Source organism: Ambystoma mexicanum, chromosome 8 (genome assembly GCF_040938575.1).
Source record: "Ambystoma mexicanum isolate Mex_15411 chromosome 8, UKY_AmexF1_1, whole genome shotgun sequence".
Classification (NCBI taxonomy): Eukaryota; Metazoa; Chordata; class Amphibia; order Caudata; family Ambystomatidae; genus Ambystoma; species Ambystoma mexicanum.
The window spans coordinates 385,050,510-385,078,368 of NC_090929.1; positions in this window are offsets into that span (position 1 = coordinate 385,050,510).

Sequence of the window (27,859 nt, forward strand, 5' to 3'; positions counted from 1 at the left end):
CATATCCCATTCAATTGAAAGAGACTATTGTGTTGGGTCCTGCAGGCTGGAGGAGAAACCCCTCCCCCTCAATTAACAGGGCCATGTGATATCCTGCCTCCTGGTGTGGGTCTCTGGGGTGTTAAGAGTTCTCAGGAAAGGCATTTCTTTTGAACTTTTAATTACATACGACCCTCTTCTGTTCACTGCACAGTTCTGCAAGACAGCTCTCCTGTCAGGATTTATAGAGCGCCAGCGCCGGTCAGTGTCCAATGCCAGTGCTGCACCTATTTTTGACAGCTGTCTTGAATTAATACATTTTCAACAGAACCATCTTTCTTTGCACTGGTGGGTGGCAGGACAGGGGACCATTTTGCTGTTCACAAAACTGCACGGTTCTCCAGGATTCTGGCGCAAATGTGGGCTTTTCCGCCCTCTTGGATTTCCTAAGCCCACAGCACCAAATGTTGCAGCATAATAGTCCAAACGTGGGTCAGGACACCCAACAGTCTGCACACGCTCAAATTCTTCTTCTTATCTTGCTTCCGGATCAGCAACAGTGGGAGGGATTCTCTTGCCTTTATAAATCTTCACGTCATTAAGATGCAACCAAGCTCATTTTCCTGATACTTTGACAGCAGATGGGGACACTTCCTCAACACAGAATGGACCATTACAACGAGGCTCGCGCCACTTCCAGGTAAAATTTCTGACCAGCATCAGGTCCCCAACATATAACTTAGGTGGTTGTAATAGTTCACTTGGATTGGTTGTCAAATTATCTTCATCCATGTTCTTAGACCGTCCCCCCTGATGCTTGACTTGATCTGAAATTAAAGAAATACTGGTAGTCATACATGTCAAATAGTCGAATATCACATAACCTAAAATGTTGGCTACACTCTGGGCATCACTCCTAATCCTAGACGGAGGTCTAAGGGGTGTTCTCATTTGATTCCCTGTCACTAGCTCATGCGGGTGAATTATTGGTCCAACACTGGCTGATTCCGAAGGGCATATAAGGCTAGGAGTAGGCAATATAGCATCCCTTTTTCAAAGTAAATTTAATCTTGCCGATCCTCTCTTTGAGGAGGTCGTTGAGTCTCTCACATATTCCATTTGCTTGCGGGTGATACGCAGAAGAGAAATTGTGCTTTATACTTAATAAAAGCCCTTGTTGTTTGAATTGCTCATTTACAAAATGTGGCCCATTATCCGCTCTTAGAACTGCACGCACACCTCACCTCAGGAATACCTCATGCACTAAACCCTTTGCTGTGCAAGTGGCATTAGGGTGCACACTCGGACCTGCCTCGATCCACCTAGACAAGGGACACACCACCACTAATAGATACCTATATCCATTACATGTTTGCAGCATATTGACATAGTCAATATGTAAATGCTGGAATGGACCATTCGGTTGAGGTATTACTCCTCTAATCATTCTTAGTGGATGCCCAGAAGTAACATTTAGACACACGATGCAATTCCCCATAAATAGCACAACGTGTTCCAACAAATTAGGAATGTACCAGTTTTCTACAATATTGGCAGCAAGACTTTCTTTAGTTACATGTGCAGGGTAATTCAGCTGTTCAAGTGCGACTTTCAATAAAGTTACTGGCATCACTGGCTTTCCAGTGGTGTTCTGTCACCATGATGCTTCACATGGGGGATAAAGAACACCCCCTTAATTTCTATAGTTCTTGCTCTTCCTGAGATGCACCTCTCTGAATCTCTATTAATTGGGTTATCAACAGCACATTAAACCCCTCCTGTATGAACATGGTTGTATGAAATTCTCTTTAATATTCTCAATATCAAAATTCAAACTTTCTAGAGAATATGCAACCCTTTTGGTGTCTACGTCTGCGGCTGCGTTCCTGAAAGTGATAAAATCTGTTTGTTTACTATGTGCTGCACATTTAATTACCACTATAGCTACTGGGAGTTGTAGTGCCTTAATGAGTCTATCCAATAACATGCTACACTGGAGAGCTGTCTGCGTGGAGATAGCCCCTCTTTTTCCAACCCTGACAACCCTGGGTGTACAGTTGATGTCACATAGGCAGAGTAACTGCACACTGTCCCTTCCTGCCCTTCATGTTTCGAAAAGCGCAACAATAAGCGCTACTAATTCTGCTGCTTGCGCTGAAAAATGAGATGGTAGCCTTGCACTTGCCACCACCTCGAATTCTCCATTTAATCTGTGTCTTACTACTGCAGCACCTGAATGTCTTTCCCCACTAGTCTTATCAATTTTTCGAAGAACCATCAATAAAAAGAATCTCCCCTCCCGCCAAAGTATTCTCCTTCACACGGGGTATATCATCCTAAAATACAACATAATTGGCACAGACATGCACATGATCACCTTCTTCTACTGGCTCAACTATGAACGTGGCTGGGTTCACTATTTTACATCTTCCAATTTTAATTGTTGATTTGGAAATCATTACCTCATAAACTGAAGCTCTTTGGGATGTCAATGTGATATGATATGGTATTTATGGTATTTATAACACGCCTATACACAAGTGTTTCAAAGCGCGACGAGGCAGGGGGGGAAAAACAAGGGGAGAAATACAACGATCCTACTAGGCCAGATGTCATTCAGATCGCGCAAGTGCAAGGGAGGAGGGGAAAGGGAGAAGTGCAAGGGGAAAGGGAGAGGGGAAAGTGCAGTACAGGGTAATAGCATACAGGAAAGTAACAAGGACCAGCTACTGGCAGTGGGAGTAAGTGCAGATATGTGCTGGGAAGGAGGGGCTGTAGGGATACAGACACAGTCCCGTAGTGCAGGGGGTGCCAGGGAGGCAGTGCAGGGGAGAGTGGCTGGGCCAAGGACCGAGAAGGTGAGTGGCCCAGTTGCAGATTCAGTGCAGTTTAGTAACTTTAGCAGGGGAGAGGGGGAGAGAAAGCGGAGGCGAAGAGGAAGGTTTTGAGGTGCTTCTGGAACCAGAGATGGTTCTCCTCAAGTTTCAAGGGGGCAGGAAGGCTGTTCCAGAGGGAGGCCCCTGCAGCGGAGAGAGATCTGCCACCAACTCGTTGTTTGGAAAAGCAGCTGACCATGAGGGAGTTGGAGGCAGATGAGCGAAGAGCTCGAGAAGGAAGATATTTAGGAAGAGGGAGTTGAAGGTATTTTGGCCCAAGGCCCCAGAAGGCCTTTTGGACAATGCAGAGGGTTTTGAACTTGATCCTCGCAGCCACTGGGAGCCAGTGTAGTGATTTCAGTCCTGGAGAGATACGGTCCATGGGCTTGAGGCCAAGGGCAAGTCTCGCAGTTCTGTTCTGGATGAGTTGCAAAGGGCGGAGAGTAGAGGCAGGAAGATTTAGATAGAGGCTGTTACAGTAGTCCAGCTTCGAGAGAACCAGGGCTCTAAAGACAGTGAGCTTCTGGGGGAAGGAGAAGAAGGGAAGGATACCTCTGAGGAGGTGTAGCTGGTAGTGTAACTTCTTAGAGACGTCAGATATGTGAGGAGAGAAGGAGATTGTGGAATCGAAGATGACCCCAGGGTTTTTTGCCTTGCAGGTAGGAGCAGGAAGAGGGCCAAGAGAGGCCGGCCAGAGAGCTGCAGGGAAGGAGGGAGTGGGTGTGCCGATGAGTAGGATCTCAGTCTTACTGGCATTAAGGCAGAGGTCATTGGCGGCACACCAGTCATGGATAGCAGAAAGACAGTCAGAGATGAGGGAAGGAGAAGAGGAGGCTGAGGGTAGCCTGAAAATGAGCTGGGTATCATCCGTATAGCACTGAAAGTAGGGGCAGAGAGCGGCGATGCGGTGGGCGAGAAGTGCCAGATACTGGTTGAAAAGCCAGGGGGAGAGGTTAGAACCCTGGGGGACACCACAGGTAGAGAAAAAGATGTCAGAAAGGAAAGACCCCAGTTGGACCTGGGAGGGTTGATTAGAGAGGAAAGAGATCAGCCACGCCAGAGCCTGACCAGTGATTCCCAGGTTATCACGGAGACGGTTGAGCAGGATGGTATGGTTGACAGTATCAAAGGCAGAAGAGTGATCAAGCAAAATGAGAACACAAGGAATGTTAGAATCAAGGTTCGAGAGCAGGTCCTCACGGATGTTCAGGAGAGCAGTTTCCGTGCTTCTGGCGGCTCTGAAGCCAGACTGATGGTCATGAAGACTGCCAACAGATTCAGCATGGAGATTAAGCTGGGAGATGGACAGTTTCTCCAGGAGCATGCCCAGGAAGGGAGTGATAGAGATAGGGCGGTAGTTGGCTGGGCAGGAGGGGTCGGAAGAGGGTTTCTTAAGAAGGGGGTGCACAAGGGAGTGCTTGAGAGGGGATGGGAAGACTCCAGAAGCAAAAGAGTGATTGCAGAAGTCGGCAAGGGCAGGGGCCAAGGAGTCAATGTGGTCCTTGATGGTTTTGGAGGAACAGGGGTGAACCTGTTTTGACAAGACCTTCATAGATCGAACTTGTCTCGAAACCTCGTCAGCAGAAAAAAGGGGAAAGGCCGAGAAGGGGAGAGAAGGGGTGGCTTCAGAAGGGCCAGAGGGAGAGCAGGGAATAGGGGGGATAGGAGGAGAGTGAGGACAGGATGTCCTGAGTTTTAGAGATGAAATGAGAGGCCAGGGCCGTGCAGAGGGCCTGGGAGGGGACAGGAGAGGTAGAGACTGCGGCAGGGTTGGCCAGTTCCTTGCAGATTTTAAAGAGTTTGGCCGAATTGTTAGATGCCGCAGAGATGCGGGCTTGGATGAGGGCTCTCTTCTTGGAGAGAACGGAGAGCCGGTATTGCCTTTGGAGCAGGCGCCAGGCCAGTTTGTCAGGGGATGCACAAGAAGCACGCCATTTCCTCTCTGCCACCCTGCACTTGTGTTTAAGGGTGACGAGGTCCGAGTCATACCAGGAGTTACATTTGGCTTTGGGCTTCAGGTGGATTCTCATGACAGGGGAAAGGATATCAAGAGTATCAGATATAGCAGAGTGGAGAGTGGGGAGGGCTGTGTCAGGGTGGGAGTCAGCCAAAGGGAGAGGAGGGGGCGAGAAGGTGGCAGCAAAGGCCTCAACTGACACGCGCTTCATGGGTCGGATGACCAAGAAGGAAGGTGGCAGTGATGAGGGTGGGTTTGCCTGTGGGGTAGGGACGGTGAGGTGGGAGGATAGGAGCAAGTGGTCACTCCAGGAGAGAGGAGTGGAGAGAGGGACAGAGAGGGGAAGGTCAGAGGAGATCAGAGCATCAAGAGTGTGCCCTGCAGAATTGTTCGGCCCAGAGTGGAGGATAGAGAGTGAGAGAGAGTCGCCGAGGTCACAGAAGAGTCCAGAGGGGGGACAGAAGGCATCCAGGTGGATGTTGAAGTCTCCAAGAAGGAGGAGTTGAGTGGTTGAGGATAGGAGTGAGGAGGAGAGGTCCGCCCACTCAGAGAGGAAGGAGGAGATTTGACCAGGTGGCCGATAGATAGTAGCCACGGTAAGGGAATGGCTAGGAGAGAGAGAGAGTCGGCAGACAAGACATTCAAAAGAGGAGTAGATCTGCGTGGGAGTAACAGTGGCAGGAATCCACTCAGGGAAGATGAGGGCCACACCACCCCCAGCACGGTTAGGCCTGGCCACAGAGAGGATCTTGTGGCCGTCTGGTAAGAGTGTGTCAAAGCTGGTGACAGAACTGGCCGTGAACCATGTCTCAGTGAGACCAAGCACATCAAGGTCCAATTCCTCTAGAAGACGGCAGATATCAGAGGAATGTTTGACAGCAGAGCGAGAGTTGAGAGTGGCAATGTGGAGAAGGTTGCCATCTTTGAAGGACTTCCGGGGAGGGGTACAGATCAGAGGTACGCCCCGCGGAGGTGAAGAGGGAAAGAGAGAGGGGGCAGGGAGGGAGGGTAGAGGCAAGGTAGCCGAGGATAGAGGAGGGGGGACAGCAGGAGAGGAAAGGAAGTTGATGAGGCGCGGGAAGCGTCTATCAAAGAGGTGAAGGTTGGCCTGAGGGCCTTGGACCAAGACGGTTCCATTAGCGTAGACATTAATGATGGCCTTAGAGGAGTGGAAGGAGGCCAGGAGGACATCCCAGCGGGTGCCAACATTAATGGGAGAAGAGGAGAGAGGAGAGAGCACAGAGACCATATGAAGGGTCCATAGGTCGGGTGAAGGCACGAAAACGAGGATGTCAGTGAGAGTTTTAGAGGCACTGGTGTAGGTGTCAGCGATAGGGAGACCAGGGTTGGAGACCAGGATGTCCTTTTTAAACTTTTTCCTACCAGATTTGGTGAGGAGAGCAGGATAGTCAATGGAGAGGCAGTTAGAAAAGATCGGTGAGATAGAGAGCACCATGGAATAGAAGGGAGAGGGGGAGAAGACAGGACAAGCACAAGCGGACAGGGGGAAGGCGGCAAGCCCTAGTTTACCATAAGTTCAGAACACAGTGAGCACAAACAGTGGAGAGGCCACATAAATTTGAAAAACCTGCGAGGGGAGAAAAACCCTAGTTTACAATGGTTATGTAACACAGAGAGGCGAAGGCACCCGGTGAAGAAGTGAACAAATGTGGGGGGGTGGGGTGGGTAGGGAGGGCAGGAGGAGCTCACAAGAAGGAGCGTCTGGCGGAAGGCGCCTGGCGTCCCCAGCGGACACCAGCAGACACAATGGGAGCTGCACCTGTAAGGAGCTGCCCTTTGCCTAAGGGGGCCCTTAGCAGAGGGGGCTGCCCAGGGGGAAAAGTTATATGGCAGAGGGAGGGCCAGGGGAGGGGGGTGTGGGCGGGCAGGGAGGCGGGCAGAGGGAAGAGGACCAGGAAGTGGCTGGAGGGGGAGGAGGGAGCGGGCACACAACGCTCGCCGAGCGCGGAGGCAAACTTTACTTTTTAAAAGCCACAAATTACTCACGTGAGGCCCGGACTGCCTGGAAAGGGCTTGGCTGCCCTGAATCAGCGGCGGCTGCTCTCACCTGCTCTTGGGTTTCTCTAAAATGACAAATAGAGTATGCTCCACGTAAAGAGTCACAGAACAGCCCATGACAATACTTGTGGACTTCTCAATTGCAATTGCGACAACTGCCAAAGGTTGTTTGCAAGGGAAGTGTCCTCTCATAACTGGGTCTAAAATCCCACTGTAATATGCCAAATGTTTGTACGCTAATTTGGTTTTTTGTGTGAGCACTGCTGTCATTACTGACCGGTTTGTGTGTGAAAATAGGTACAATTCCTCGCCATAATTGGGAATCCCTAAAACTTGGGCCTCAAATCCTTCCTCCATTTCTTTGGTCCATTCTAGTTTTGTTTTACCAACTTGTGCTTTCTTTAATGCTTGCAGAAGTGACCTTGTGTATGTACTATAATCAAATACCCAGCTTCTAACGTAATTTCACAAACAAAGAAACTGTTGCAACTGTCTCAGAGTCTTTGGTTTTGATGTTTTCATGATTGCCTCAGCTCTCTCAAGTGTCACTTTCTTTCCTTCATGCGAAATTAACTGACCTATGTATAACACCTCTTCTTGACAGTACTGTAACTTCTCCTTGTCCACCTTATATCCTTTGTCTGCTAAAATAGTCATTAGTTGGATAGAGTCCTGTCTACACTCATCCTCTGTTTTACTGCAAATCAATAGGTCTTCTACGTACTGTATCACTGCACTTTTGAGATTGATAATGCCTAGATCCATCTGTAGGACTCTGTTGAAGATCAATGGGGACTCAGAGTACACTTGAGGCAGACAAGTGTGTTTTACTTTATTTTGGTGAAAGGAAGTCAAGTCTTGTGAATCCGTGTGCAAAGGGATCGTGAAAATACCTTTTTCAAATCGATCACTGTGAAGTAGTAAGCTTCTACTGGGAAACTGTACAATGTCGTTGCCGGATTATGAACTAAAGGAAACTCAGCATCTACAATCTGGTTAAGAGGTCTCAAATCCTGGATAAATCCGCACAGCCCCATTTTAGATTTCTTAATCGGATACCCTGCAATATTACACAATGATTCTGATGGCACCCTAATCTCTTGATTTCATCAGTGCTGAAATAATCTGAAACATACCTTCATCAGCTTCTCGAGACATGGGATACTGTTTTGCTCGGGGTAAAATTGCTCCTGGCTTAAGCTTTATTTTAAACTCCCCTATCTCTTTCAATAAACCTATGTCATAGGGGCCTGTGGTCCACAGGGTACTCAGCACCTTTTCAAGATCCTCCTGAAATAATTCTGGTTGCTGCCACATTATCGTCATTCTCTGTGGGACTTCCCTTTTCTCTATCCTTATCCAATATGTAATGCTCATGAAGAACACAACTTTGTCATCGCTTCGGTCTTCCCTGATCATATCATCAGCAGTTATGTCAGTCAGTCTGTTGCCCTTCTCAGGATCTATCACTGTTCTCCATGGTCTACCGTCATTGTCCATCCCTTCGAGCATTGACATTTTCTTTCCATAAAATAGCTGCTTCCAATTCTATAGGAATAGTCTTCCCACCCTCCTCATCCATAGGTATTTGTGGTCTAATTATCAGGTATCCTCACAATCTTTCCTATCCGACCAGGTAGCCATGCAACAAAATGCATACTCCATATAGAACAATCTCTGGATCTACTGGAAGGCCTCGCCGAGCCACTTGTCCTGTGAATGCCAGTATAAACTCTCCCATGTTAAAATAGTGTATAACTGGAGTGGAGCACACTATTCCTTGATCAGTAAATTAAATTGTCATGTTAAGTTTTGTCATGAAATCTCTTTCTAAAATGTTAACTGGTGTCTTTCGTGAATATAACAAAGGGACGGACATGTCACATTCTCCTATCAGTAAAAGGATCTAGACTTGTGACGCCAGAGAACCTTTGAGCATTCATGGCAATACCTGACATTGGATATATTCCCTCTTGTATACACAAACAAGTTGCCCCAGTGTCTACAAGGAAAGAAAAAAAAGATGTGCCTCCTATCGTCACATCGACCCTTGGTTCCTCTTGGGGGTCTGGTGTCACAGATAGTACTGAACCCATCAAGTCACCCCATGAGCTGTCCTATTGCGGGTACAAGCTCATCCCTGTCCCTTTGAAAGGATTTTTTCCTACCACAGTGACACTTCCTATTCTAGGTGTTCATATTGGTCCTGCTTTTGCATACTGTTGTGTCTGCATGGGGGTTTGTTGCGACTTCCCCTGGGGTGGATTCATTTGTGCCTGTCCCTGCTGTAGCACCTGCTACATTTGTGGTGCTTGTGCCTGATAAGATATGTGATCTTGGGCAAAGCCCTCTCTAGTCTGTGTGCTGTATAGAGGAGGATAAGCTGTCCCCCCTCTAGAAACTGACCATTTTGTGCATTCCCTTGGCTCTCGCATATGCCCGCAATATGTCCTGTCAATCCACAATTCGAACATAGTGGGGGAACCCTTCTGTTTATTCCTCCTTGGTTATATCCTCAATGAGCACTCTAGTTCTTGTTGTGTGTGCTGTTAAACCCAACTTGGTTATTCTGAAATCTGCCTCTTGGTCCAAATTATTAACCTGCAATTTACCTATTATTTCCTGCATTCCCAATCCTCTCCTTGTCAATGCAGCCTCAATTGTTCTGCCTTTTTTTAACAAGGGGAAATGCTTGAACCCCATCCCATAGTCGGATCCCACTATTAGTCTATACATGGCAGGGATAATCACCCCTGTCTGTCTCCTTGTCGGCAATGGCCTTAACCTGTTTACGTATGGTGGCGGCTCTCACTTCTCACTATGTGATCGCCCTCGCGGACGCTCAGGATATGCTATGGGATCTGGTGTTCTATCTTTAGGCTGCTCCAGATCTGATCCTCTCTCTTCCTCATTCATTTGTGGGCTTCCTTCAGGGGCACACACGCTTCCTCCTTCTGCCCCAAGACAGGACTCTTTTGTCGTCCGATATGTCTAGGCCCCAACTAGTGTGACTATCATCCCCCTCAGCTTGTCTAAGTTCAGTCTGTTCAAATACAATGCCCGATGTTCATCACTGAACAGTTTTCCCTCCTCACTTTGTGATTGAGGTATTTGGGATCGATCACCATTCCCTCGAGTTCCATACTTGCTATCTCGTCTTAATTGTTGATCAACCCTATCGATCCTTTTTCCAACGCTTTCTGCATCAGCTTTTTCTTCTTCTAGGGCTACTTTAGATGCTGCTGGCATTACTTTCTTTATCGGGAGAAGTTCTTCCACTCTGTCCCATCGTATTTCTGGGCTTTGCCTCATTTGTTCCTTGCGGATGAGACTGGCATCGAAACCTCACTGTCTCCTTTTTCGTTCCATTTCTTCATCTACTTTCTTTCGCTTTCTTGCATCTCTTCTAATGCTCTCTTCCTCTTGCCTTTGTTCTTCTCTCCTTACTCATTCCCTGCTTTCCTCTTCTTCGCTTCGTCTCTGTAACCTTTTGTCTCTTAATCCTTGTACTTCTTCCTCTCTCTCTTTCATTGCTTTCTGTCCCTTTTTTCTATCGCTTTTTGTGTATTGTCATACTTTCTCTGTTCTTCTGCCCATTCTTCAGCTTTCTCTTGCTCCTCCTGATATATCTGTTCTCGCTGCTCCCTACTTTTCCCTCTCTGTTCATCCTCCTTTAATCTCTTCTCTCGTTCCTTATCCTTCCTTTCTTGTTCATCCTTATCTTCTCTTTGCCTGACTTCCTCAATACTTGTCCCGTCTATCTTGAGTAATATTTGTCCTCCCATCCATTCGTTTTGTAAGAGAGCTGCCTTATCAGCCTTATCCTTTTCTCCTTTCCATCTCTTGATCTCTCTGTCTGTATCTGTTGACAAATTTGATCATTTGCTTTTTTCTTCCTTGTCTTGTATAAACATATAAATACCTTCCTTTCTTTTATTCTCTTCTGGACTATCATCACTACTGTAAGCGGGGGGTTCATATATCGGATTACTATATCCCGTCACTGCTCTTAATTCGTTTAAAGGATACACTCCTATCTCTTCCGTAGTAACACTCTTTGCTTCAGGCAAGTTAAGGGGAGCTGAGGGCTTAACGCCTTCTCCCTTATGCTGATTAAGCATCCACTCCTCAGGTGGCAGATCATCCTTTTCCTCTTGGTATATCTTCCAACGTTCTAAAATGGCAAATATTTTCTCTAATTTCTTCCTTGTGTACGCTGCGTGCAAGTATGCGGTCATGTGTTGCAATACCGCTTTTGACACTGATCCCCTTTGTGGTCACGGCATGAACATTTTATCTGCTGTGCCCTTTACCCATTCTGCACTGTGCTGTTTGAGCTTGGGCATATGTTTTGGCAGTGTCTTGCATAGGTGCATGAGAGGAGTTATCGCCCATAATGACAAGTCTCAATTGACTGTCAATACTTACAAGAACGCTAAATAAACCTTTAACCTTGGCTTAAATCAGCACTTTTAACTTTTTTAAAACAACAAATATGAGCAAGCACCATCAATCGCTGCTCAATCCTCTCATTTCAAAAGCTTATCTATTATTTTGATTGTCGCCAATAGTTTTTGCTACACTTTATCTTTAATCACTGTTATTTTTCAATTTTTCACAATTTATATCGCTCCTCGATACTTTACTCAACAAACAACATTTAGACTAGTCAGACATTTACACATTATAAACACCATGATCACTACTTCTCTCGCCTTTACTTTTTACCTTACCCTGTACATGGTTTGAGACATCACCATACACAGCCCTGACCTGTGCGTTTTTTGTTTCTGTCTACTGCCGTTGGAGTTTGAAATGTCTCCTTCTAATTCAGTTGAATTAGGACTCCTATGCGTTCTCTCGTATCTCTACAATAATTTCCTGTTACTCAAAAATTATCACAATTCCATCCATTTATTTGCCATTCCCCTTAGTCTACTCACCATTCGTCAATCGACTCTAGGCCCTCGGTATCGACTCCTCCTCAATCCGACCACTTCACCTTCCATCCGCAGAGTGACCGTGGAAACCAGGCAGGGATTTCTTCAAAGTGGACTTGCCCACCGTCTCGGTTCTTTTTGCAAGTTTATTTCTATTTGGCCGCTCTCCGCAGGAAACTCTGTGATCTTCCAGCTAATGGTAGAGGATGCCTGATAATCCGAAACTCTGGAGCTGAACTAGTTTGGATCTTTGAACCATCCTCTGCTACCACGTGAGCATGGGGCCCTTTAGGGAAGTGCATGTTATGGATGGGATCACAGAGAATAACTTCAAATACAAATAACCAAACCAATTCAGGAACATGGCAAAGTACTATTTTATTAACAATTGTCTAAAACAGGGAGTTTACAATGAACACCAACGGATGTACGCACAGGTTCTTTCAGAGATCTTTACACAAACAATAGCTTCTATATCCGAAATACGTGATACTACGTGGCAAATAATGAAAAACGTATCAAAGGGTTGGGATTGGCTAAAAGGAACATCCAAGTATACTTTATAGAGGAACTAGGATTGAGATTGGCTGTCCACTAGCAGAAGGACAACATATGCCTACCTAAAAACATGCAAATTAACAAGGCGGGTTCTGGGAGTCTCTCTGCCAGACATAAGACCTGGTTATGAGAGCCTTACCCAGATTCTTTAGCTCACAATCTTGCACAGAGGAGAAATATCCTAAACATATCAGTCTTTGTCCTGCCCTGGGGCAGTCCAGCACCGAAATGCTAGGCAATTCTCCTCTGAACAAGAGTACCAACAGCAACCCCAGACACGTGAGGCCAGTGAGGTGAGGACGCTACCTGAAAGTCCCCATGGGAGTGGTACTTAGTGAGTGGATCTCATGGGAGTGGAAGCCCCCTATGGGACCAGTGACAGCTATTTTGGGAGAATGCAATATTCACCTATCCCCTACACGTCTCCTTCACCCCCACTCTCTTTGACCCTGTCTTCCTATCCCATGTAAAATTCCAAAAGTAGAAAGGACTGGGGTGAGGAACAATAAGGGAAGCTACCCTGAAGATACAAGCCAAGAAACTGTGATGAGGAAGAGGTGCAGATCTGCAGGGATCACCCAGACGAATTTACATAAATGGTCTAGTCTTCAACTACAGACCTGGACACTGACATAAAAACTAACAATGGGCCTCATTCCGAGTAGGGCGGTAAGGGTTAACGGTCACCGGTAACGAGACCTTTGCGGGTCCTTCCTTAATGCCTGCTTTTAGAAGGTGTTAAGGACGGGACCCACAAAGGCACTTTAGTGCTAATAACGGTACCGTAATTTACAGTACCATTATTAGCGCCTTCCCCATTCCCATTGAGCACAATGGGGGCTCAAATGGGAATGGGGAAGGGCCCTGGTGAATGGGGAATTACCGGTCCCTCCAACCTTGGAATGGACCGGTAATTACTCCATTCACCAGGGGGCGGAGTCGGAACAATTTTGGAGGCAGCCATGCTGCAAATAGCGGCATGGTCACCTCCAAAGTCGGAATGGGGCCCAACTAACTACAAACTCACCCGGGTGTCAGATGCTCTAGAGAGAACCTGCAAAGGGGACCAGTGCTTGGCGAGGAAAGCACCAGCAGCCGACCCAGAGGCAGAGACGCTGAAGTGGCAGTCTCCACCGAATACGCTGAGCGAGCCGAGACGCTTACTGGGGAAAGCACCAGTAGCGCAGCACTGTAGGACCACGCGGTCTGACTGGAAGAAAAACGCTGAACAGGGTCAGATGCCACAGAGCTGCTGCGATAAGCCAGAAAGAGCCCCAGAACACCTGCGAAGCAGAGAAAGAGACAGGGAAGCCCACTACCCTCCAGAGGGCTGCAGCCAAGACCCTAAAGGTATTTGGCTGGCTGAGCTTATGGTTGGGGTCCCCATAGGGTAGAGGAAACCCTAAAAACAACAGTGTATGTTAAGTGCGGGAAAGAGGATATCCACTAGGGGAGACTAAGAGAAACATTATCACTATACTGTAACATGGGGTATAGGGTTTGGGACCCTTCAAAGAAAAGATCAAATCAATTAACAAGAATACCCAATCTTCTTTGTGGCAGTACTTGGAGGGAAGGTGACCCAAGGCTGTCAAATAAGAGAGAAGAAGGTGAATAAAATTGTGAGAAAAATACATACGAACACAGTACTTGGCAGGAGAGTAAGCTAAGCTTGCATGTGAGATCAAGAGACTGTAAAGAGAACTGTGAGAGTAATACATGTGGAGACAGTACTTGGCAGAAGAGTAAACCAAGTCTCCAGGTGAGATTAAGGGACTGTAAAGAGAACTGTAAGAATAATACAGATGAACACAGAACGTGGCAGGTGAGTATACCAATTTTGTGTTTAGGATTAAGAGACCTGAAAAGGGACCCAGGTCTGCCAGTCAGGGTCAATGACCCACCAGTGTTTGGAGAAGCATCCAAACTACTCTTCTTTGTCACAGTACCTGGTAAAAGGAACCCAAAACTTTCAACTGGTGTCAGGGACCCACCACAGCTAGGAGGAACATCCAAACTACTCTTCTTCATTGAAGTACAGGGTAGAAGGAAACCAAGACTGCTACCCAGGATCAATGACCCACCACTCCTGGAGGAGCATTCAAGCCACTCTTCCTCATTGCAGTACCTGTGGAAGGAACCCAGGTCTGCCAACCAGGGTCAGGGACCCACCAGAGTTTGGAGAAGCATCCAAACTACTCTTCTTCGTGGCAGTACCTGGTAGAATGTAACCAGGACTAACACCCAAGGTCAAGGATCCACAACAGCTTGCAGGAGCATCAAATCTACTCTTCTTCATTGCAGTATCTGGCAGAAGGAAACATGGACTGCCAAACAGGGTCAGGAGCCCACCATAGCTTGGAAGGGGCATCCAAGCCACTCTTCTTCGTCACACTACAGGGAGAGGGAAACCAGTACTGCCATCCAGGGTCAAGGGCCCACCACAGCTTGGAGTAGCATCCAAGCCACCCTTCTTCGTCGCAGTGTCTAGTAGAAGGAAACTAGATCTGCCAACCAGGGTCTGGGACCCCAAAGATGGAGATGAACCCTAGGAAGGGCCGGTTGAGGAAGGGAGACATTTCCTCCCCAATTGCTGAACGGAAGCCTAAGGAAGGTGGGGGAAGGGAGACATTTCCCCCAATACATGAGAAAACTTGTACTATTAGTACTATTGGTTGAGGCAGGGAAAACCCTCTTTGAGCTAGAGCAGATAGGGTTTTTCTTTAATTTTTCACTTTGAATAAAGTCGTATGCCAACCACAATGAGCCCTTCATGTCAGAGTCTTAATTCTGCACCCTATAAACAAAGAGGAGATGGCTGGAAGGTTTAGAATTAATAGTAACCTCTAGCATTGCTCTGAGCAACCCTGCAGACCATTGTTCTTTGCCTACCAAGCCATTACAGAAGGGAAAAGATCATATGTAAATCAGGCTTGGTCCCACCCCATAGAGGGCAGTTCAGCCGAGCTGCTAGGCCACATCCCTTCTGCACAAGACAACAAGCATCCCCAGACATGCTTCAGCCTTGTTAGGCCTCATCAGTGACAAGTAGCTTGGGTCTTTAGGCCCAGCAGGCACGGACCCATGTCTGGGCATACCCGCCCCACTCAGGGTGACAAAGCAAAAACAAAGAGATGATGGCTGGAAGGTTTAGAATTAATCTTAACCTCTGGCATTGCTCTGGGCAACCCTCCAGACCATCGATCTTCACCTGGCAAGTCATTCCAGAAGGGAAAAGACTGTATGCGAAACAGGCTTAGTCCCACCCCAAAGGGGACAATCCAGCCCGAACTGCTAGTCCACATCCCTTCTGCACAAGACTACAAGCATCCCCAGACATGTTTCTGTCTCGTTGGGCCTCATCAGTGAGGAGTAGCTTGGGTCTCTAGGGCCAGCAGGCATTCGACCCACGCCTCGGCATACCTGTCCTACTCAGGGTGACAAAGGAAAAACAAAGAGGTGATAACTGGAAGGTTTAGAATAAATCCTAACCTCTGGCATTGCTCTGGACAACCCTCCAGACCATCGATCTTCACCTGACAAGTCATTACAGAAGGGAAAAGACCATATGCAAAACAGGCGTGGTTCCACCCCAAAGGGGCAATCCAGCCCAAACTGCTAGCCCACATCCCTTCTGCACGAGACTACAGGCATCCCCAAACATGTTTCTGTCTTGTTGTGCCTCATCAGTGAGGAGTAGCTTGGGTCTCTAGGGCCAGCAGGCACGCAACACACGCCTGGGCATACCCGTCCTACTCGGGGTGACAAAGGAAAAACAAAGCGGTGATAACTGGAAGGTTTAGAATGAATCCTAACCTCTGGCATTGCTCTCGGCAACCCCCCAGACCATCGTTCTTCGCCTGCCAAGCCATTACAGAAGGGAAAAGACCATATGCAAATCAGACCTGGTCCCACCCCAAAGTGGGCAGTCCAGCCCGAACTGCTAGGCCACATCCCTTCTGCACGAGACCACAAACATCCCCAAAAATGTTTCAGCCTTGTTGGGCCTCATCAGTGAGGAGTAGCTTGGGTCTCTAGGCCCAGCAGGCTAAGATTCATTCACAACCTTCCACCTATCACTTTTGTGGTTATAGTTTGTATCACTATATGAGAGAGGGTATGCCCAGACGTGGGTCCCTTGCTCACTGCACCATACAGAACCAAGCTGAACCTCACTGAGGAGGCCCAACAATGCCAAAACATGTCTGGGGCTGTTTGTGTTTCCATGCAGAGGGGACCTGGTCTAGCAGTTCGGGCTGGGCTGCTACCATTGGTGGCAGTACCTGACTGATTTGTATATGGCTGGACCCCTTTTGCAATGGCACAGATGGGCTAAAAAACAGTGGTGTAGAAGGTTGCCCAGAGCAATGCCAGTGGTCATGATTCATTCAAAACCTTCCACACATCACTTTTGTGGTTATGTTTGTCTTACTATGTGAAAGATAATATGCCCAGATGTGGGTTCCTTGCTCGCTGCGCCATAGGGAGCCAAGCTGCACCTCACTGAAGAGGCCCAACAAGGCCAAAACATGTCTGGGGTGCTTGTGTTTCCATGCAGATGGGACATGACCTAGCAGTTCAGGCTGGGCTGCTTCCATTGGTGGCAGTACCTGACTGATTTGCATATGGCTGGACCCCTTTTGCAATTGCGCAGACAGGATGAAAAATTGTGATTTGTAAGGTTGACCAGAGCAATGCCAGTGGTTAAGATTCATTCAAAACCTTACACCCATCACTTTTGTGGTTTCACTTCTGCACCCTTACACCACCCTGGCAAGAATAAAGTCTGTGAAAAATATATAACGATCCACAACATTACATAAAGCATTCATGGCATCCAAGAAGTATGCTCATTCCTCAATTATGCTCAATCCTCAATGACTTCAATACATTCATGGCATCCAAGAAGTATGCTCATTCCTCAATTATGCTCAATCCTCATTAACTTCAATACATTCTTGAAACTCATGCCTTCTCTACCCGCAGGTCTCCTCTCCTTACTCCCGAAAGCTTATGATGAAGAGTCCCACTCTAAGGAATAACAGTTGTTAAAGATGTTAGAGTATAGTTCACAGCTAACTATATCAGACAATGATGAGAATAAAAAATATTCAGGTGCTCAAGTATTACATTGTCTACTGAAATGGCCAGGGGATTAATAGAATAATTGAAATTGATATCTTGGTGAACTTATTTCTTTATGTTTACAGCAGTGGGAAAGGGGAAGGAGTAGGTATGTGGGTTTTCTCTGTTGGAAGCAAATTAAATCATGTTAGGGGTGGGAAGCAAAATAACACATGATGTGGATTTGGCCTGTTACCCTGGCTTTGTGAAGACCATAGGAATCTATGTGATCTGTGGGATGTTTTCCCCCACTAGTCCCGGCCCTGCAACATTCCTGTATGCTGCTTGCATCAGGAACATCAGAATTGCCGCTGGAAAGCATTATGCACGCTAAAATCACCCAGAAGTGTGCAGGAAAAATCTGAAAAATAGGCCGCCATCCACTTTTGCCTATGTCACTGGTAACACAGGAGACCACTGCCAAAACACATCATTGGCCTACCTACAGAACAGCCTGAAACTACTTGACAAAGCTATGTTGATTGCAAAAGAAACACAGAGCTGTTTGGAAATCCGTTTTTCTTGGTTGGCAAATTTGCAAAAATCATGGTTCACAAACAACACAAAAGATCCAACCTCCTTGTTGGATGTTAAACATCATTTTGCTTCAAGAAGCCACATAAATATAATGTCAGGAGAATTACATTTATCAGAAGGAAATCCACATGTAAAGGTGCTTGCTTGAGAAAATATGTGGAAATAGGCGCAATACCGTTACTCGCCTCTGTCAGAAGCTGGCGATCTCTACATCTGTCAGGTTAAACTTGTGTCTCAAAATCTAAGTGTGGGGAAAGAAGGGACTTCCATCAAATGCAATATAGGGTGCCACACATTGATTTTCATGTTGAAAAAGACTGGAATTCAAGATATGTTTGCTTATTTTAAAAATTGTAACTGTAATTTTTCACAAGGAACAATGTCACAATGACCATAAGGTAACCTGATTTAGCCAAAAATTACAGGAATATGCCCAGAGGGTATGTGCATGCATGTGTGAAAATTGGTACAGAACTGACACTGAGTAACCGCCCAAAAACGCGAAAAATTGTCATTTGTGAACCAACACTCGTAGGAAGAGGAGGCTTGGACAGAAACACACCTTAGTCAATCTGTCATGTAATTATGTATTGTAGTTGTGGATATTGGAAATATGTTTTTTGGGAAAAATAGATTTTCTGGGTAAAAATAAAGGGGAGGGACTGTCTCTGGACCATAAACACAGTGTCACTCTGGCACATGATGAAACATCATGACACATCATGACACACTGTTTCTTTCTCAAATCAGGAGAGGGGGAATTCTCTGGCCTATCAGATTCTTAGAGGGTTGGGCATAGTATAATCAGCCTCCCACCCCTTTGAAAGATGGGTAAATAGGGACTGTTGAGGACCCAAAGGACACACACATTCACTCATCACTGATCTACCGGCGAAGCGTTCTGCAGGAAGAACCCATCTCTAGACTCCAGACTCCAGAACCAGACACCAGAACCCTGAAGCACAGGCCTAACCCAAAAAGCTGAACCCTTTTCAGCAGGCCTTTTAAAATCTTGCAACCTGATTTTAACCCCTAAACTTCCACGGGGCTGAACCAATTCAACAGCCTGGGTGTGCTGTGTTGGCTACCTCTGGCCAAAAACCCTTGCTAGCACTCAAGATCCAGATCAGTCCAGCAGCGCTGTAACCCAGAACCCGTCAGATCTAGTCCAAGAGGCCGTGCAGACCAGAGTGCCTTAGTGAGAGCAGAACCCAGCGCCTGAGACCTGTCCGCGGGCGAGCACATTCCAGCCAAACCTTTGACCAGATCTTTGACGGGCCCATTCCATTCCAAAGCCATAGTAGTGAGTATTTAGCATAGAACTGTCCATAAACCACCACTTAGTATTATGTGACCCAATCCAACCCATTCCAACATATCCAGACTGTATTATTGAATCTCTTTTGTCTGCCCTGACTCCTTCTCTCATCCACATAATCCTATGATCATTGTAGTGATAATCATCTTGGCACTAATATATATTTTCTGGAGAAAGGCAATCGTCTCAGGCAGATAGAAACCATCCGGAGGCGCCTCCGGATCAGTAGCTGTGCTGTCGTGTAGTTTGCGGCTCCATAGACTCCCTAGTGTTAAGAAATCTTTGTTCCAAATCTTCAACAGCTCATCTTTCATTTTGAAATCTTGACTCTTTTGAGAAAAATTGACCTTTACTAAAACAACTGTAACTGCTGAACCGTGCTAGGAACTAGTTTCAAATATCATTTTGAAGCTAACATCCTCAGCATTCAAACAAACTAGGAACTGCATTCCAACCCCTTATAGTTTTGCTGTAATCGCGTTTTACATGCGCTGAAAAGTTTGCCGCAATTTCGCATTTGGCTCAATTTCACCACATGTAAAAACAGCTATTTCTTGCTTTCAACTTCTGAATTTCGTTTTCCATCTGCTAATCATTTAACAATAATTGCTAGTGTTGACCTGAACCAATCCAATGCAACTCTCACTAGTTCTGAATCCCAATTAGTGAATTAAAATCATTTTTAGCATTTTCCCATTCATTTCAAACCACAATTCAAAGCAATTGACCTGTTTAAAATCATTACTGTTCTCTCTAAGCTTGCTGGGGGGAATCGGGATTGAAACTGCCATTGTTGATTGTTATTCCTGAAACCTGTGTGCCCTCATTCCATCTCTTCATATTGCATATTGGGGGAAGTGAGTAGTAACAGGGGGAAAGAGTGATCACATTGTCTTTGATTGAATTCATATCAAGTTTTATTTCTGTGGTGCATTCTTGCATTTCCTTGAACCATACAAAGTTATTCTCTGCTACATTCTTCTTCTTATTCCTACTCCTAAATGATTAAAGAGATTGTTGATATTGTAATATTACCAATTGCATAAATATTCATAAGTGTGATATTCAGATCTTATACATATTTATAAAAGTGTGATATATATATTGTTCAATTCTTCAAATAAATCTTTTAACTTTGCAAAACAAACCTATTTCTTGGTTCAGTGAGACCGGGGGGATTCAAAGAGAGGCGCGTTATATAAGGGTACATCATCCAGAAATAAAAGAACTTTTGACATAAAAATATATAAATAAGGGTTTCAATTGGGCATCCCATACTAGGCCTTGACTTAGGTGGAGTGCTGGGTTGAAACCACTACCAGATCACTGCGTTGCCCGTAACTGTGCTGGCGAAAATGTTGATGCCAATTACGGCAGGGTGCAGTGATCAGATATACAACTTCGCCCGCATCCCCCGGCCCGCATTCCCGTACTTGCTCCCCCCGCCACATACCTTTACGGTGGCACAATTCTGTATGCGCCGCCGACTCCCTGCTATCCCTGTGGTGTCAGTTCCTCCAACTTACGTGGGTCACAGCTGATGCTACAGGGTCCTTTTTTAAAATGTTAACTTTGTTATCCCTCGCTTTACCACAAGGGAAATCGGAAGACCCCCCGCAACTCTTGACTCCCATTACTGTGGCCAAGTAGAGCGGGCGGCACTCCCGCTATGCTTGGGCGCAGTAATGGGAGTTGGCAAAAAGAAATGTACCAAAGTCACCATAACTGCTGAGTCGCAGTTATGTGGTCGACATTTTGGTACATTTCCGACCATAGTCCTGAGTCCATACCTCACCGTGGCCCAGGGTTGTTTCCTTGTGCTCATGAGGAAGCAGTCATGAGGCCAACCCACAATCTGAATAAAGGAAGTGACAGCTTGCTGAGGTTAAGTATTCATTCACAGTCCCCAGGACATTTAAAGTGCTCTTGGATACTTCTCTTTCAGCTCCTGTGGTCTGTTTTGGATGGCTCTGGATGGTCAACATGTCGTGTTGGTCCTCCGGGACTTGCTGCTGTATGGCAACATCAAAATGGTGCCCTATGTGTTATAGTTTTTTTTTAAAACAATTTTTATTACATATTCAAACAAATAAAACCAATACAAACCAAACTTGCAGTGCAAATATCAATAGTACTGTTTTCACATTGTTCGTTACACGCTTTTAGTCACTGCTCCGCTTATCCCACCCCCCCCTCACAAGCCTATTTATACCATTCACTTTGCGTCCGCACCGCGTGGTGGGGTCCCATTTTCAGTGAACTCTGACTAATCTGGTATCATTCCAAACAGTTCCGCTACCAACGATTTCCATGCCATCAGGGTTCCCACCTCTTCCTCATCCCCTATGTTCCTTGCCTCCTGCCATACCATGCTCTTCGCCTCCGGCCACTTCTGCAAATCCTTCCACCACATCTCCACTTGTGGCCTATGACAAGTCTTCCATCCCATGGCAATCCTCCTTTTTGCGAGCACATATGCTAAATCCTTCAGTTTATTGACATGCTTAAGTTTCTGCGATCTGGGGAACCCCCCCAGTAAGCAGACCCAGGCTGAATCTATGACTATAGTGACCCCCTTTTCCACCAGTTTTCCTGCTACTTCGCTCCAGAAGCGTTCGATCACCGGGCAGGACCAGAACACATGTACCATAGCAGCCTGTTCTTCGTCGCATTTGGGACATGCTTGTCTGGCAGCATTTTCAAACCTCAATATCCTCTGGGGTGTCATGTATGCCCTGTGAGTAATATATAATTGTATCTGTTTTAATCTAGCATTTCTTGACACCTTTTTATGGTACCCCAGGGCACGTTCCCACATCTCGTCCTCTATCGGGGCTCCCACCTCTGCCTCCCAGTCTAGTCTCAGTTGCGTTAGTTCTTTCCCAACCTTGGTCATCATCATTTTGTACAATCTAGAAATCTCATGCCCTCCCTCCGTTATATCATATATCTTATCTACGGTAACATGTGGCTCTTCTTCCAGTACTGTCTCAGGCCAAGTTGTGTTAATTTTCTGCACCATTCTATGATATGTGATATATTGACCCACGTGTAACCCCACTTCCTCTCCTAGCTCTTCACCTCCCACCAAACCTCTCCCATGGTTACCAACCCCACCAATTCCCAGTGGTTCCTAATTGTCATTCGTAGCTGCTTGTCTCCTCCAGCCAATGCAACCAGCGGTATCTGCGGGGAGCACGGGACTGAGTTTTCCATCATCCGGCATGCTCTGTGCCAGATCCTCCACCCAAACATCATCATTTTAGGACGCGCTCTCATTTCTGTCTTGGGCAGCCAAATCATCTCTTTTAAATAAAATGGGGCACAATCTGCTCCAAACAGCCTGGATTCAGAGGTCGCTTCGTCTGAGAGCCATTTGGCGATGTATTGCAGTTGGCTCACTACATAATAGACCTCATAGTTAGGCAGTTTTATTCCCCCTTTTTCATAAAAGTTCTGCAACTTCCATAGTGCCACCCTATTCCTGGTACCCTGCCACAGGAAATCCCTGCACATGCCGCTCAGCCAGGCTAAGAACTTCTTAGGTATTGGGTACGGAATGTTCCCGAAATAATGCATGAGCCTGGTTAAGACCACCATCTTGAGCACTGCACCTCGTCCCATCATTGCTAGAGGCAACTTCACCCAAAATGTCATACTCTTTTCAATTTTCACTATGGCTACCTCGGTATTATGCCTATGTTCTTCTTCCACCATGTGGCACACATCTATCCCAAGGTATCGAAAAGTTTCAACCGCCCAAGGAGCTTGCAGCACCGGCAACCGCCCGACAGGGATCCCCTTATAACTACCTAGCGGGAAAATAACAGATTTGTGAGGGTTCACCGCTATGCCAGACAGCCCCGCATACCTTTTCATAACCTCCAGAATATACTGGAGATTCTCCTCCGGGTACCTCAGGTACAGCAGAAAATCATCTGCATACAAGGAGATCAAGTGTTGCTCCCCTCCCACCTCGATGCCTATAGTATCGTACTGTTGTCTGAGGTATATCGCCAGAGGTTCTAAAGCTAATATGTACAACATAGGGGACCATGGGCACCCTTGTCTGGTACCTTTACCTAGTCGCCATCTCTCGGAAATCACTGCTCCTGTTTTGACTCTGGCCAACGGTTCACTGTATAGCATCTTTGCCCATCTTATGTATCCAGGCCCCATACCATAGCCCGCCAAGGCTGCCAGCAGCCATGGCCATTTGACAGAATCAAAGGCCTTCACAGCATCTAGGGACACTATTGCCATTTCACCTTCATTCTTTCTCCCCATTCAACAACCCGATGGAGTCGTCTGTGATTATGAGTTATGTTCCTATTCGGGACATAGCCCGTCTGGTCGGGGTGTATTAGTCTGTCAATGACTCTACGCAGTCTGCTTGCCAGGACAGCCGTCAATATCTTGCTGTCCTGGTTCAGCATTGACAATGGGCTATAGGAGCCACAGCTATGTCCGGGCTTGTTAGGTTTGGGAAGCAGTATTATGATCACATCTCTTAGCGACTCTGGCAACCGTCCCATCTCAAATGTTTCTTTTAGCATATCCAACATCGGAGGGAGTACTTCTGCTTTATACACTTTATAAAACTCACTTGGAAGCCCGTCCGCCCCCGGGGTCTTACTAGTAGGAAGCTGTCTCACCACTTCTTCTAACTCCAAGGTAATCTGTGCATCCAGCTCCTCTCTCTCTTCAGCACTTAATTTAGGCAAACCTATGTCTTCTAGTGTATCTGTTATTTCGTCATAACTGCTTCTCTCCTCATCCCCGTATAGTTCCCTGTAGTAATTTGCAAACTCCTGATTTACTCCCTCCTGGGTGTCAGCTACACTGCCATCTTCACTTGTTATCGTCCTAATGGTGGGTCTGGGGATCTCGCTCTTGTATAACCATGCCAAAAGCCTTCCTGTTTTGTCTCCTCCCGCATGCTGTCTCTCTATATATTTTTTATAGTTAAGATTACACAGCCTATCCCATTGCTCTGTACATGTCTGTTGCAGTTTGAGTATCAACTCCATGTCTCTTTCAGTATCAACGCTCCCATTCAGCGCCTTTTCCAATTCCCTTTCTGCTTCCTGTAGATCGGCCAGGATTCCCCTCTGCAGGCTTTTAGATTTTGCTATGGCTACGCCTCGCATCACCACCTTAAAGGCTTCCCGTAGCGTGCTCGCTGAGTCCACGCTACCCTTATTCACCTCAAGGTATCTTATAATTTCCTCCCTTATATCTTCCCTAAAAAGGGGGTCTTCAAGTGCCTCCGCAGGGAGACGCCATGTCAGGATCCTTGCTCTTGGGGGGCAGTATTACCAGCCAATAACCAGGGGCGAGTCGTCTGACAGGACCCTCGCCTTATACTCCGCCTGCACCGTCTCCATCATTATTTCCGACGTGGCGAAGACATAGTCCAGCCTTGTATGCAGCTGTTGTGGGGCAGAATAGTGCGAGTACTGCCTATCTTGGGGGTGTTTCATTCTCCACACATCCGCCAGACCAAAGTCGTCTAGCAATGTCTGCAGTGCTTTTGTCGCCGGGGCCGGTCTATCAAATTTCCGATCTGATCTGCCCACTCTAGGGTTCAGTACACAGTTAAAATCCCCACCCCAGATCACCACACTCCCCATACACATGCTAATATTAGTACTCAGGGTTCTAAAATATGTTGCCATATTCTGATTGGGGGGCGTATGTGTTCACAATGCATACCTCCCTGTTCCCCACCAGTCCCCTCAGCATAACCATTCTCCCATTTGCTTCCGCAGTTTCCTGCAGCAAGTGAAATGGGACATGCAGTGCCACCCAGATGAGCACTCCTCTAGCACAGGCTGAATATGTCGAGCCCGCCCCAACCCCTTTCCATTTCTTCACCACCGTTCCTAGCTTCTCTCGTGTCAGGTGAGTCTCTTGCAGCAGTGCAATATCTATCTTTTGTCAGCGCAGGTACAACATAACCTTGTTCCTTTTTAGATAACTATTGAGGCCCCTGACATTACATGTAATTATTTTAAGGTCCCCCATGGCTTGTTAGAGTTCCCATTCCCCCCACATCAGTGCAGACCGGTTCCCCTTCCCACTTCTGTCTATATAGGCTCGTACCCCAACACAAACTTCCCCTAACTACGAACACCCCAAACACCCCTCCCTCTCTCCCTTCCGCCACCCTTCCCTTCCCCATGACAAAACTTCCCCTAACTATCAACACAACAAACCCTTCTCCCTCCCTCCCTCCGACCTCCCTGCCCTTCCCCAACAACACCCTCCCCAACTGTTGCCCAGCTCCATCCCTGGATCTCAGGCACCCCCGCATCTAGCCCTTTCTGGCAAAAGCCTGTACTCGCAGCTCAGCAGGGTAAAGTCGCCCTAATGGCAGCCTTCCTACTAATTATTCCTGGGGGGGTAGGTTGCCTTCGTCCTGTCGCTCCTATAATTTAAGATTAACTGCGCCTAGTGCTACCCACTTTACTTGCTCGTGTTATTTGCTATATTCCAGTCCAATCAGGGTTAAAAGGTCCATAGGCCACACCATACAGTTCAAATGTTCCAAAACCTTGTGCTAGGATTTCCCTCCCGCTTATCCCTTCAGTGTTCTCGTTACATTCTCCTCACTTGTCGTGCTTCTGGCAATCCCGGTCCTCGTCTTGCTCTGTGCAGCCCTGCAAATCCAGCCACTTCACTGCTTCCTCTGGGGTATCAAAAAAGAACGCTCTACCTTTGTGCAAAACTTTCAGTTTCACTGGGTACAACAGCATGTACCTGATTCCAGCCGCACGCAGTCTCCTTTTGACCGCCACGTAGATATACCTCTGTCTTTGTACCTGCATAGTATAGTCTGGATATGCCGTGATGTTGGTGGATGCTCTTTCTATCGTTCCCCCTTTACGAAAATACTCCAGGATCTTCTCCCCTTCTTTATAGTTCAGGATTTTCGCAATTATTGCTTGCGGTGGGGCTCCAGGCCGTGGCTTCCTCGTCAGGGCCCGAAGCGCACGTTCAACCGTGAACCCTTGTGAAAGTTTATCATCTGCTCCTATCTCTTGCAGAATCATGTTCTCCACATAGTCCATGGGGTCTTGGCCTTCTTCTCCCTCCGGCAGGCCGACCACCCGTATATTGTTTCGTCTTGCCCTTCCTTCCACTTCTTCCACCCGGTTTTCGAGGTTTGCAACCTGTTGTTTTAGTATGTGGACCTCTTGCGCCTTATTTGTGCTGACTTCTGTGTTAGTCTTCACTGCGCTCTCCAGGCCACTTGTCCTTTCTGACAGTGCTCTGACATCCTGTCGCAGCAGGGTGACTTCGATCCCTACAGCGTCTATTTTGTTCTCCAAGGCCGTATGGAGATCTGCCATGGCGGTCCCCCATTTAGTGCTAAGTTCTATTATAGCGGCCAGGACCTGATAGTTTTCTCCCTCTGGGGTGCCTTCCGCAGAGGCCGCCGCCGCGCTCTGCGCCGGGGTCGAGGGAGTCTGCTGTGCTTTTGTGAAGTCTCCATAGTAGGTTGCTTGCTCTTGGCCCTCACTCTTTTCACTGACATTGTGCTACCGTCCCGGCACAGCTGGTACCGGCCCTGCAGTGTTATCGTGCCTCCTCCTATGCGGTCAGGCACTGGAGCATCCACTTCAGGGAGTTGCAATTATGTGGAGGCCCGTAAGGTCGCACTCCGAGTGGGCTCTCCCATGTCTCCTCTCAATTTCCTGGGCAATGTACTCGTAATCTGTTCCTGCCAGCCAGGGGGCGCACCCTCTCTGCCACCACCGCCGTGCCCCAGACCTCCGCGGAGTTCAGTGTTGCACGCCCACCTCAGTGGGTGCCGTTGTGCAGCTCTCATACAATCATGCACATATCAGTGCCTCCAAATGGCGCTGCCTCATGCGTTTGTCAGCCCCACTCTGCTTGCCGCACACATAGACCTGTTTGCTTCCGCTGTTCCAGCCACCAGCTCATAACCTACTAGTGCATCCGTGGTAGGGCCACCATATCGATAACTTCAGTTTCCAGAATGTGCCCTGCACCCGCACTGCTGTGTCCCAGGTGTTCTGTGGCCCTTAGCAAGCTCATCCACATATCACTTCTATCCAGCTACTGCTGAGCTTGCCTTGGGCACCCCCCAGGATCACCACCGGAATTCACCAGATTGTTGTTCCTCCTGAATAGGCTTATCATGCCGTCAGTGCGCCGCATGGGTGGCCATCCCTGCAGTAACCATCTTGCCTTCAGTTCCCTTGCCCACGTTGTATAGTGAACGGACTCTTCTTCTATGTCCCTGTTGTGCCTTCGTTTTTCCAGTAATGTTTATTTTACTGCCACTGTGCACGGTTCGTTTTCATAGCATTGTGGCTCTGCCAGGCCCGTTTCTTGGCCCGGGCGAGGCGGGCAACCGCCCGGGGCGCAATCGCCCCAGGGGCGCAATAGCCCACACTGGTGACGGCTCGACTTGCCCTGGGGGCGCATTCGCCATGCGGCGAGCTCAATTGCCTTGGGCTGTGCGCGATTGCTCGAGTAGAGGCAGCAGGTGCTGGCGCTGCCTCTGATGTGCTCACGTTAG